This window comes from Mytilus edulis, chromosome 2 (assembly GCF_963676685.1).
Source record: "Mytilus edulis chromosome 2, xbMytEdul2.2, whole genome shotgun sequence".
Lineage (NCBI taxonomy): Eukaryota > Metazoa > Mollusca > Bivalvia > Mytilida > Mytilidae > Mytilus > Mytilus edulis.
Genome location: NC_092345.1, coordinates 50,362,240 through 50,375,969, shown reverse-complemented (window position 1 = coordinate 50,375,969; position 13,730 = coordinate 50,362,240). Strand labels below are relative to the sequence as shown.

General features: G+C 35.3%; 1 long non-coding RNA gene across 1 annotated transcript; it reads right to left on the bottom strand.

Moving 5' to 3' along the window:
• Window positions 1-259: 259 nt before the first annotated feature.
• LOC139510589 (uncharacterized) lies at window positions 260-13,465 on the bottom strand. Its single transcript, XR_011661923.1, has 3 exons — window positions 13,335-13,465; window positions 12,105-12,212; window positions 260-418 (listed from the first exon to the last, which is right to left on the bottom strand). It is a non-coding gene; the product is annotated as an uncharacterized lncRNA (long non-coding RNA).
• Between the last annotated feature and the right edge of the window lie 265 nt (window positions 13,466-13,730).

The following is a 13,730-nucleotide window of genomic DNA, read 5'->3' as shown; positions in this document are numbered from 1 at the left end:
GTATATCAAACAGCTGTTGGAAATATTTTGGACAACCCTCTTATTTACAATATCATTTGATCAACACCTAGTGGTCTTTGGTGGTATCTCGCATAACATTAATAAGGTCTTTTTTAAAAGGCAACTTGAAATTATTGGTCCCATATTTATGTGCTATAGCAAATGTATGGGCTGCTGATCTGCATATATGATAGCAATATATTCTGATGTTTTCAATGACCCCTTATTTCTTCACTCCACTTTATAAGATAGAAATAAATGTTATTCCATATTTTATTGGTTTTTTCAAAGGTATCATAATTTAGACATAAAAACAAAACTAAGCACAGTGAAAAAAGTCTACTCTGTCCTGTAAAGTTTGAGATGTTTTTGTTGTTCAATCTTTGTCACTTGTATGGAAACACTAAATCTTGATAACCTACAATAGAAATATTAATACTTTTATTTCAATTCAATTGTTGCAGTTATAATGCATGTAATAGAGAAAATGATAAATTAGACCAGATCTCCACATTAATAATATTAAAACTAGAGGCTTCAATGAGCCTGTGTCACTCACATGATACTTTTATTTACAATTGATGCATGATACAGAAATTGTCCATACCAACCGTCAGTGTTTACCATACAATACAGTACTTCTATACACTGTCTGTATACAGTATTTGTCGGATTTTGTCCATACCTATCGTCGATGTTTGACATAAAATACAATACTCCTATATACCGTATATCAACAGTATTTGTCTATACCTACCGTCGGTGGTTAACATACAATACAGTCCTCCTATATACCGTCTATCAACAGTATTTGTCTATACCTACCGTCGGTGGTTAACATACGATATAGTACTCCTTTGCACCGTCCATCAACAGTATTTGTCTATACCTACCGTCGGTGGTTAACATGCAATAAAGTGCTCCTATATACCGTCTATCACCAGTATTTGTCTATACCTACCGTCGGTGGTTAACATACAATATAGTGCTCCTATATACCGTCTATCAACAGTATTTGTCTATACCTACCGTCGGTAGTTAACATACAATATAGTGCTCCTATATACCGTGTATCAACAGTATTTGTCTATACCTACTGTCGGTAGTTAACATACAATATAGTGCTCCTATATACCATCTATCAACAGTATATGTCTATACCTACCGTCGGTGGTTAACATACAATATAGTGCTCCCATATACAGTCTATCAACAGTATTTGTCTATACCTACCGTCGGTAGTTAACATACAATATAGTGCTCCTATATACCGTGTATCAACAGTATGTGTCTATACTTACTGTCGGTAGTTAACATACAATATAGTGCTCCTATATACTGTCTATCAACAGTATTTGACTATACCTACCGTCGGTAGTTAACATACAATATAGTGCTCCTATTATATATACCATCTATGAACAGTATTTGTCTATACCTATCGTCGGTGGTTAACATACAATATAGTGCTCCTATATACCGTCTATCAACAGTATTTGTCTATACCTACTGTCGGTAGTTTACATACAATATAGTGCTCCTATATACCGTGTATCAACAGTATTTGTCTATACCTACTGTCGGTAGTTAACATACAATATAGTGCTCCTATATACTGTCTATCAACAGTATTTGTCTATACCTACCGTCGGTAGTTAACATACAATTTAGTGCTCCTATATACCATCTATCAACAGTATTTGTCTATACCTACCGTCGGTTGTTAACATACAATATAGTGCTCCTATATACCGTCTATCAACAGTATTTGTCTATACCTACTGTCGGTAGTTAACATACAATATAGTGCTTCTATATACCGTCTATCAACAGTATTTGTCTATACCTACCGTCGGTAGTTAACATACAATATATTGCTCCTATATACCGTTTATCAACAGTATTTGTCTATACCTACCGTCGCTGGTTTACATACAATATAGTGCTTTTGATACCGTCTATCAACAGTATCTGTCTATACCTACTGTCGGTAGTTGCTCCTATATACCGTCTATCACCAGTATTTGTCTATACCTACCGTCGGTGGTTAACATAAGATATAGTGCTCCTATATACCGTCTATAACCAGTATTTGGCTATACCTACCGTCAGTGGTTAACATACAATATAGTGCTCCTATATACCATCTATCAACAGTATATGTCTATACCTACCGTCGGTGGTTAACAAACAATATAATGTTCCTATATACCGTCTATCAACAGTATTTGTCTATACCTACTGTCGGTACTTAACATACAATATAGTGCGTCTATTACCGTCTATCAACAGTATTTGTCTATACCTACCGTCGGTGGTTAACATACAATATAGTGCTCCTACAATGTATATACCGTCTATCAACAGTATTTGTCTATACCTACCGCCGGTGGTTAACATACAACATAGTGCTCCCATATACCGTCTATCAACAGTATTTGTCTATACCTACTGTCGGTAGTTAACATACAATATAGTGCTCCTAAATACCGTCTATCAACAGTATTTGTCTATACCTACCGTCGGTAGTTAACATACAATATAGTGCTCCTATATACCGTCGATCAACAGTATTTGTCTATACCTACCGTCAGTGGTTAACATACAATATAGTGCTCCCATATACCGTCTATCAACAGTATATGTCTATACCTACCGTCGGTGGTTAACGTACAATATAGTGCTCCTATGTACTGTCTATCAACAGTATATGTTTATACCTACCGTCGGTAGTTAACATACAATATAGTGCTTCTATATACCGTCTATCAACTGTAAATGTCTATACCTACCGTCGGTTGTTAACATACAATATAGTGCTCCCATAAACTGTCTATCAACAGTATTTGTCTATACCTACCGTCGGTGGTTAACATACAATATAGTGCTCCTATATATATACCGTCTATCAACAGTATTTGTCTATACCTACCGTCGGTGGTTAACATACAATATAGTGCTCCCATATACCGTCTATCAACAGTATATGTCTATACCTACCGTCGGTGGTTAACGTACAATATAGTGCTCCTATGTACTGTCTATCAACAGTATATGTCTATACCTACCGTCGGTAGTTAACATACAATATAGTGCTTCTTTATACCGTCTATCAACAGTATATGTCTATACCTACCGTCGGTTGTTAACATACAATATAGTGCTCCCATAAACCGTCTATCAACAGTATTTGTCTATACCTACCGTCGGTTGTTAACATACAATATAGTGCTCCCATAAACCGTCTATCAACAGTATTTGTCTATACCTACCGTCGGTAGTTAACATACAATATAGTGCTCCTATATACCGTGTATCAACAGTATTTGTCTATACCTACTGTCGGTAGTTAACATACAATATAGTGCTCCTATATACCATCTATCAACAGTATATGTCTATACCTACCGTCGGTGGTTAACATACAATATAGTGCTCCAATATACAGTCTATCAACAGTATTTGTCTATACCTACCGTCGGTAGTTAACATACAATATAGTGCTCCTATATACCGTGTATCAACAGTATGTGTCTATACTTACTGTCGGTAGTTAACATACAATATAGTGCTCCTATATACTGTCTATCAACAGTAGTTGACTATACCTACCGTCGGTAGTTAACATACAATATAGTGCTCCTATATACCATCTATGAACAGTATTTGTCTATACCTATCGTCGGTGGTTAACATACAATATAGTGCTCCTATATACCGTCTATCAACAGTATTTGTCTATACCTACTGTCGGTAGTTAACATACAATATAGTGCTCCTATATACCGTGTATCAACAGTATTTGTCTATACCTACTGTCGGTAGTTAACATACAATATAGTGCTCCTATATACTGTCTATCAACAGTATTTCAAATTTGTCTATACCTACCGTCGGTAGTTAACATACAATTTAGTGCTCCTATATACCATCTATCAACAGTATTTGTCTATACCTACCGTCGGTTGTTAACATACAATATAGTGCTCCTATATACCGTCTATCAACAGTATTTGTCTATACCTACTGTCGGTAGTTAACATACAATATAGTGCTTCTATATACCGTCTATCAACAGTATTTGTCTATACCTACCGTCGGTAGTTAACATACAATATATTGCTCCTATATACCGTTTATCAACAGTATTTGTCTATACCTACCGTCGCTGGTTTACATACAATATAGTGCTCTTTGATACCGTCTATCAACAGTATCTGTCTATACCTACTGTCGGTAGTTGCTCCTATATACCGTCTATCACCAGTATTTGTCTATACCTACCGTCGGTGGTTAACATAAGATATAGTGCTCCTATATACCGTCTATAACCAGTATTTGGCTATACCTACCGTCAGTAGTTAACATACAATATAGTGCTCCTATATACCATCTATCAACAGTATTTGTCTATACCTACCGTCGGTTGTTAACATACAATATAGTGCTCCTATATACCGTCTATCAACAGTATTTGTCTATACCTTCTGTCGGTAGTTAACATACAATATAGTGCTTCTATATACCGTCTATCAACAGTATTTGTCTATACCTACCGTCGGTAGTTAACATACAATATATTGCTCCTATATACCGTTTATCAACAGTATTTGTCTATACCTACCGTCGCTGGTTTACATACAATATAGTGCTCTTTGATACCGTCTATCAACAGTATCTGTCTATACCTACTGTCGGTAGTTGCTCCTATATACCGTCTATCACCAGTATTTGTCTATACCTACCGTCGGTGGTTAACATAAGATATAGTGCTCCTATATACCGTCTATAACCAGTATTTGGCTATACCTACCGTCAGTGGTTAACATACAATATAGTGCTCCTAAATACCATCTATCAACAGTATATGTCTATACCTACCGTCGGTGGTTAACATACAATATAATGTTCCTATATACCGTCTATCAACAGTATTTGTCTATACCTACTGTCGGTACTTAACATACAATACAGTGCTTCTATTACCGTCTATCAACAGTATTTGTCTATACCTACTGTCGGTGGTTAACATACAATATAGTGCTCCTACAATGTATATACCGTCTATCAACAGTATTTGTCTATACCTACCGCCGGTGGTTAACATACAACATAGTGCTCCCATATACCGTCTATCAACAGTATTTGTCTATACCTACTGTCGGTAGTTAACATACAATATAGTGCTCCTAAATACCGTCTATCAACAGTATTTGTCTATACCTACCGTCGGTAGTTAACATACAATATAGTGCTCCTATATACCGTCGATCAACAGTATTTGTCTATACCTACCGTCAGTGGTTAACATACAATATAGTGCTCCCATATACCGTCTATCAACAGTATATGTCTATACCTACCGTCGGTGGTTAACGTACAATATAGTGCTCCTATGTACTGTCTATCAACAGTATATGTCTATACCTACCGTCGGTGGTTAACGTACAATATAGTGCTCCTATGTACTGTCTATCAACAGTATATGTTTATACCTACCGTCGGTAGTTAACATACAATATAGTGCTTCTATATACCGTCTATCAACAGTATTTGTCTATACCTACTGTCGGTAGTTAACATACAATATAGTGCTCCTACAATGTATATACCGTCTATCAACAGTATTTGTCTATACCTACCGCCGGTGGTTAACATACAACATAGTGCTCCCATATACCGTCTATCAACAGTATTTGTCTATACCTACTGTCGGTAGTTAACATACAATATAGTGCTCCTAAATACCGTCTATCAACAGTATTTGTCTATACCTACCGTCGGTAGTTAACATACAATATAGTGCTTCTTTATACCGTCTATCAACAGTATATGTCTATACCTACCGTCGGTTGTTAACATACAATATAGTGCTCCCATAAACCGTCTATCAACAGTATTTGTCTATACCTACCGTCGGTTGTTAACATACAATATAGTGCTACCATAAACCGTCTATCAACAGTATTTGTCTATACCTACCGTCGGTAGTTAACATACAATATAGTGCTCCTATATACCGTGTATCAACAGTATTTGTCTATACCTACTGTCGGTAGTTAACATACAATATAGTGCTCCTATATACCATCTATCAACAGCATATGTCTATACCTACCGTCGGTGGTTAACATACAATATAGTGCTCCAATATACAGTCTATCAACAGTATTTGTCTATACCTACCGTCGGTAGTTAACATACAATATAGTGCTCCTATATACCGTCGATCAACAGTATTTGTCTATACCTACCGTCAGTGGTTAACATACAATATAGTGCTCCCATATACCGTCTATCAACAGTATATGTCTATACCTACCGTCGGTGGTTAACGTACAATATAGTGCTCCTATGTACTGTCTATCAACAGTATATGTTTATACCTACCGTCGGTAGTTAACATACAATATAGTGCTTCTATATACCGTCTATCAACTGTAAATGTCTATACCTACCGTCGGTTGTTAACATACAATATAGTGCTCCCATAAACTGTCTATCAACAGTATTTGTCTATACCTACCGTCGGTGGTTAACATACAATATAGTGCTCCTATATATATACCGTCTATCAACAGTATTTGTCTATACCTACCGTCGGTGGTTAACATACAATATAGTGCTCCCATATACCGTCTATCAACAGTATATGTCTATACCTACCGTCGGTGGTTAACGTACAATATAGTGCTCCTATGTACTGTCTATCAACAGTATATGTCTATACCTACCGTCGGTAGTTAACATACAATATAGTGCTTCTTTATACCGTCTATCAACAGTATATGTCTATACCTACCGTCGGTTGTTAACATACAATATAGTGCTCCCATAAACCGTCTATCAACAGTATTTGTCTATACCTACCGTCGGTTGTTAACATACAATATAGTGCTCCCATAAACCGTCTATCAACAGTATTTGTCTATACCTACCGTCGGTAGTTAACATACAATATAGTGCTCCTATATACCGTGTATCAACAGTATTTGTCTATACCTACTGTCGGTAGTTAACATACAATATAGTGCTCCTATATACCATCTATCAACAGTATATGTCTATACCTACCGTCGGTGGTTAACATACAATATAGTGCTCCAATATACAGTCTATCAACAGTATTTGTCTATACCTACCGTCGGTAGTTAACATACAATATAGTGCTCCTATATACCGTGTATCAACAGTATGTGTCTATACTTACTGTCGGTAGTTAACATACAATATAGTGCTCCTATATACTGTCTATCAACAGTAGTTGACTATACCTACCGTCGGTAGTTAACATACAATATAGTGCTCCTATATACCATCTATGAACAGTATTTGTCTATACCTATCGTCGGTGGTCAACATACAATATAGTGCTCCTATATACCGTCTATCAACAGTATTTGTCTATACCTACTGTCGGTAGTTAACATACAATATAGTGCTCCTATATACCGTGTATCAACAGTATTTGTCTATACCTACTGTCGGTAGTTAACATACAATATAGTGCTCCTATATACTGTCTATCAACAGTATTTCAAATTTGTCTATACCTACCGTCGGTAGTTAACATACAATTTAGTGCTCCTATATACCATCTATCAACAGTATTTGTCTATACCTACCGTCGGTTGTTAACATACAATATAGTGCTCCTATATACCGTCTATCAACAGTATTTGTCTATACCTACTGTCGGTAGTTAACATACAATATAGTGCTTCTATATACCGTCTATCAACAGTATTTGTCTATACCTACCGTCGGTAGTTAACATACAATATATTGCTCCTATATACCGTTTATCAACAGTATTTGTCTATACCTACCGTCGCTGGTTTACATACAATATAGTGCTCTTTGATACCGTCTATCAACAGTATCTGTCTATACCTACTGTCGGTAGTTGCTCCTATATACCGTCTATCACCAGTATTTGTCTATACCTACCGTCGGTGGTTAACATAAGATATAGTGCTCCTATATACCGTCTATAACCAGTATTTGGCTATACCTACCGTCAGTGGTTAACATACAATATAGTGCTCCTATATACCATCTATCAACAGTATTTGTCTATACCTACCGTCGGTTGTTAACATACAATATAGTGCTCCTATATACCGTCTATCAACAGTATTTGTCTATACCTTCTGTCGGTAGTTAACATACAATATAGTGCTTCTATATACCGTCTATCAACAGTATTTGTCTATACCTACCGTCGGTAGTTAACATACAATATATTGCTCCTATATACCGTTTATCAACAGTATTTGTCTATACCTACCGTCGCTGGTTTACATACAATATAGTGCTCTTTGATACCGTCTATCAACAGTATCTGTCTATACCTACTGTCGGTAGTTGCTCCTATATACCGTCTATCACCAGTATTTGTCTATACCTACCGTCGGTGGTTAACATAAGATATAGTGCTCCTATATACCGTCTATAACCAGTATTTGGCTATACCTACCGTCAGTGGTTAACATACAATATAGTGCTCCTAAATACCATCTATCAACAGTATATGTCTATACCTACCGTCGGTGGTTAACATACAATATAATGTTCCTATATACCGTCTATCAACAGTATTTGTCTATACCTACTGTCGGTACTTAACATACAATATAGTGCTTCTATTACCGTCTATCAACAGTATTTGTCTATACCTACTGTCGGTGGTTAACATACAATATAGTGCTCCTACAATGTATATACCGTCTATCAACAGTATTTGTCTATACCTACCGCCGGTGGTTAACATACAACATAGTGCTCCCATATACCGTCTATCAACAGTATTTGTCTATACCTACTGTCGGTAGTTAACATACAATATAGTGCTCCTAAATACCGTCTATCAACAGTATTTGTCTATACCTACCGTCGGTAGTTAACATACAATATAGTGCTCCTATATACCGTCGATCAACAGTATTTGTCTATACCTACCGTCAGTGGTTAACATACAATATAGTGCTCCCATATACCGTCTATCAACAGTATATGTCTATACCTACCGTCGGTGGTTAACGTACAATATAGTGCTCCTATGTACTGTCTATCAACAGTATATGTCTATACCTACCGTCGGTAGTTAACATACAATATAGTGCTTCTATATACCGTCTATCAACAGTATATGTCTATACCTACCGTCGGTTGTTAACATACAATATAGTGCTCCCATAAACCGTCTATCAACAGTATTTGTCTATACCTACCGTCGGTGGTTAACATACAATATAGTGCTCCTATATATATACCGTCTATCAACAGTATTTGTCTATACCTACCGTCGGTGGTTAACATACAATATAGTGCTCCCATATACCGTCTATCAACAGTATTTGTCTATACCTAGTGTCGGTAGTTAACATACAATATAGTGCTCCTATATACCGTCTATCAACAGTATTTGTTTATACCTACCGTCGGTAGTTCACATACAATATAGTGCTCCTATATACCGTCTATCAACAGTATTTGTCTATACCTACCGTCGCTGGTTAACATACAATATAGTGCTCCTATATACCGTCTATCAACAGAATTTGTCTATACGTACCGTCGGTGGTTAACATACAATATAGTGCTCCCATAAACCGTCTATCAACAGTATTTGTCTATACCTACGGTCGGTAGTTAACATACAATATAGTGCTCCTATATACCATCTATCAACAGTATATGTCTATACCAACCGTCGGTGGTTAACATACAAAATAGTGCTCCAATATACCGTCTATCAACAGTATTTGTCTATACCTACCGTCGGTAGTTAACATACAATATAGTGCTCCTATATACCTTGTATCAACAGTATGTGTCTATACCTACTGTCGGTAGTTAACATATAATATAGTGCTCCTATATATTGTCTATCAACAGTATTTGTCTATACCTACCGTCGGTAGTTAACATACAATATAGTGCTCCTATATACCATCTATCAACAGTATGTGTCTATACCTACCGTCGATGGTTAACATACAATATAGTGCTCCTATATACCATCTATCAACAGTATTTGTCTATACCTACTGTCGGTAGTTAACATACAATATAGTGCTCCTATATACCGTTTATCAACAGTATTTGTCTATACCTACCGTCGCTGGTTAACATACAATATAGTGCTCTTTGATACCGTCTATCAACAGTATTTGTCTATACCTACTGTCGGTAGTGGCTCCTATATACCGTCTATCACCAGTATTTGTCTATACCTACCGTCGGTGGTTAACATAAGATATAGTGCTCCTATATACCGTCTATCAACAGTATTTGGCTATACCTACCGTCAGTGGTTAACATACAATATAGTGCTCCTATATACCGTATATCACCAGTATTTGTCTATACCTACCGTCGGTGGTTAACATACAATATAGTGCTCCCATATACCGTCTATCAACAGTATTTGTCTATACTTACTGTCGGTAGTTAACATACAATATAGTGCTCCTATATGCCATCTATCAACAGTATATGTCTATACCTACCGTCGTTGGTTAACATACAATATAATGCTCCCATATACCGTCTATAAACAGTATTTGTCTATACCTACTGTCGGTAGTTAACATACAATATAGTGCTTCTATATACCGTCTATCAACAGTATTTGTCTATACCTACCGTCGGTGGTTAACATACCATATTGTGCTCCCATATACTGTCTATCAACAGTATTTGTCTATACCTAGTGTCGGTAGTTAACATACAATATAGTGCTCCTATATACCGTCTATCAACAGTATTTGTCTATACCTACCGTCGGTAGTAAACATACAATATAGTGCTCCTATATACCGTCTATCAACAGTATTTGTCTATACCTACCGTCGGTGGTTAACATACAATTTAGTGCTCCTCTATACCGTCTATCACCAGTATTTGTCTATACCTACCGTCGGTGGTTAACATGGAATATAGTGCTCCTATATATCGTCTATCAACAGTATTTGTTTATACCTACTGGCGGAGGTTAACATAGAATATAGTGCTCCTATATACCAAGAGGGATAACGGATCTGCATCTAGAATTTATCATGCTGCCCTTTATTTGGATTTTTAAAATTCTTGTTATCCCTCAATTTTTACATTCATCCCAAATAATACAACAGTAGTCAATTAGGGGCAGAACACCCATTGTATTATGTTTTCTTGCAGTTATATAAAAAAATGTATTTAAGAAAGATGGTATATTCTGGATGATATATTAGCACAACCTTGGTCAATTTGATTTCTCCAGTTACTTAGTGGGCTGTCAATTTTGAAACTAATATTTTTTCACATGAAGAATTTTGTAATACTTTAATATATTATCAAGTTTGGTTGAAAAGTCTGAATAGTTTCTGCTTTGTTCCAGTAATCAAACATTTTGTTTCATTTGCATCTATGAACATGTTATTCATTTTACACCACTCTTCAACCCTGTATAAATCTTCTTGAACATCATCATTTATATTTTCTAGATGTTTCCCCCTGATTTATGAATAGTGGTGTCATCAGCATATACAACGATATAGGTCTGTTTCACAATTTTTAATGCATAAGGGAATGTCATTTATAAATAGCACAAACAATAGAGGACAAGGATAGAACATTGGGGAACACCAAATTTTACATGTTGTTGTTCAGAGTTAACATTACAAATGTATACCTTTTGTTATTCAGGTACGACTTAAAAAAACTAACAGTAGTCTCACTAAATCCATACATGTCGAGCTTTAAACAAAGAAAGTCATATTCTACCAAATCAAAAGCTTTTTTTTAAATCTTAATAAAATTGCTAGGTTTAAATTACCATCTTTCATTTCTTGCAACCATGTGTCAATGATATTAAATAAATGTCAAGCTCAATCCAGTATATATTCCAAGTTATGGACAAATGATAATGCTATTAAAAATACCAAATCATAACCAGTGCTTTTCTCTTTTTCTATTTACAGTATATGACTAGGTAATAATGATTACTTTTTTCAACTATTTTCATACTTTTTTGTTTCCTCTGCTTTTGTATCAAGGGCATAATTGTTTATGGCAAACTAAGCATCTGCATAATCAAACTATTCCTAACTATACTCTACCTCAAATTCTGGAAACTGCAAAATTTTTGTCATAGCAGTCTTATGGTAGCTGAACTATTTCTATTTTTTGTAAATCTGGATTAATAAGTCTTTTGTCACATTCTGGGGCTATAGAAAAAAAACATTACAGAATTATCAAAATTATGTGTGTATAATGTTTGTGTACAGTCATTCAACTAAAAAAGGACAAAAATTATTTTTTTGTGTATAAATAAATAATTGTGATTTTTTAAATGTCTTAATATTATAAAAAAAACTTCAAAAGATTAAATTTAAATTATAATCTAAACATGAAAGAGCACATATAAATCAACCTTTTACTCAGATTTATATCTAAAACCAGTTATAACTAGCTATAATATCTTTGACTTCACAAATATCATCATCTAATTTTACAAATCAGTATTTATTTGGTGGCACTTCCTGCACACTAAGTATGTTATGCCTTAGGTTTAATTTTGATGCAATCACATTTCAGAAGGTACATGTCTTGAACTGTTTTAATGAATAAATTACAGTTTTAAACTCAGTTAAGGCTGACCTGAGGTCAATAGTCTTAAACAATGTCATCAAACTATCAGTTTTACTGTAATATATTGATATTGTGACATTTATGGGAAAGAGCATATGAGTTAGTCATATTGGTCAATACAATGGAAAGTTTATAGCTGAGACTACTATAACACTATGTGTTATACTAGTAGTCTCAGTTTATAACTATGTTAATGTCAATTATATACATGACATAATAATTAAATCATTTAAAAAACTATTCCAAAGATTTCTCTCAAATCATGTTTACATTTTTTTAGAGAAGAGTCTGTCTGAAATATATTCAGGGGTAGTCCAAATAGTTATGACTTCTTAAAAAGCTATATTATGGGGAAAAAGGGGGGGGGGTCTATTATGGTTTTTTTCATACAGGAGGAAGACGTCAAAGCAAAAAAAAAAAACCAACAAAACAAAATAAAATAATAGCCTGTCAAGACGTCCTTATATCATAAAAATTTGGTCTAATTTTGGGATAATACATTTAACTTCCTTTGATGTCGGGGAGGGGATAAGTTTTGACGATTAATTATTATTGAAACTAACAATAATTATTTCTTATTGTTACTTTGTTAAGCGAGCGAGATGTGTGGTTCTCGAGTTATTTAAAAAAAAAGGGGGGGGGGGTGTTACTATATCAAATTTACCCAGTTTGGAGACAATAAATATTTAAAATCTAACCATAAACTCCAATGTTCCTGCTTTTTTTAGCAGAACAAACACGATGGCATTTTCGTCTCTGTTGTAATCAATAGTTAACTCATTTCTTCTTCCAGGTTATTTCTTAATCAATTATGATTATCAGCTGTCTATCTATTAACCATGTTTATGTTAAACTGGTCCGTAATTCCATCGTAGTGTATCGATAACTGAACACAACAAGGATCCAGTTTATTAAACGTATATAATATACAAGGTTCCTGAGTCAGTAACCGTAACTATCACCGTGCTTTGTGCGCATGCGCAAGAAACACCAACAACAAGGATAAAACAGGGTATGCAGTTCCGTAATTTCGTATATTTTTCTTATCTTCATACTAAAGAGCTCCAAAAGTAGGCGTGCTTAGGTGCACTGGG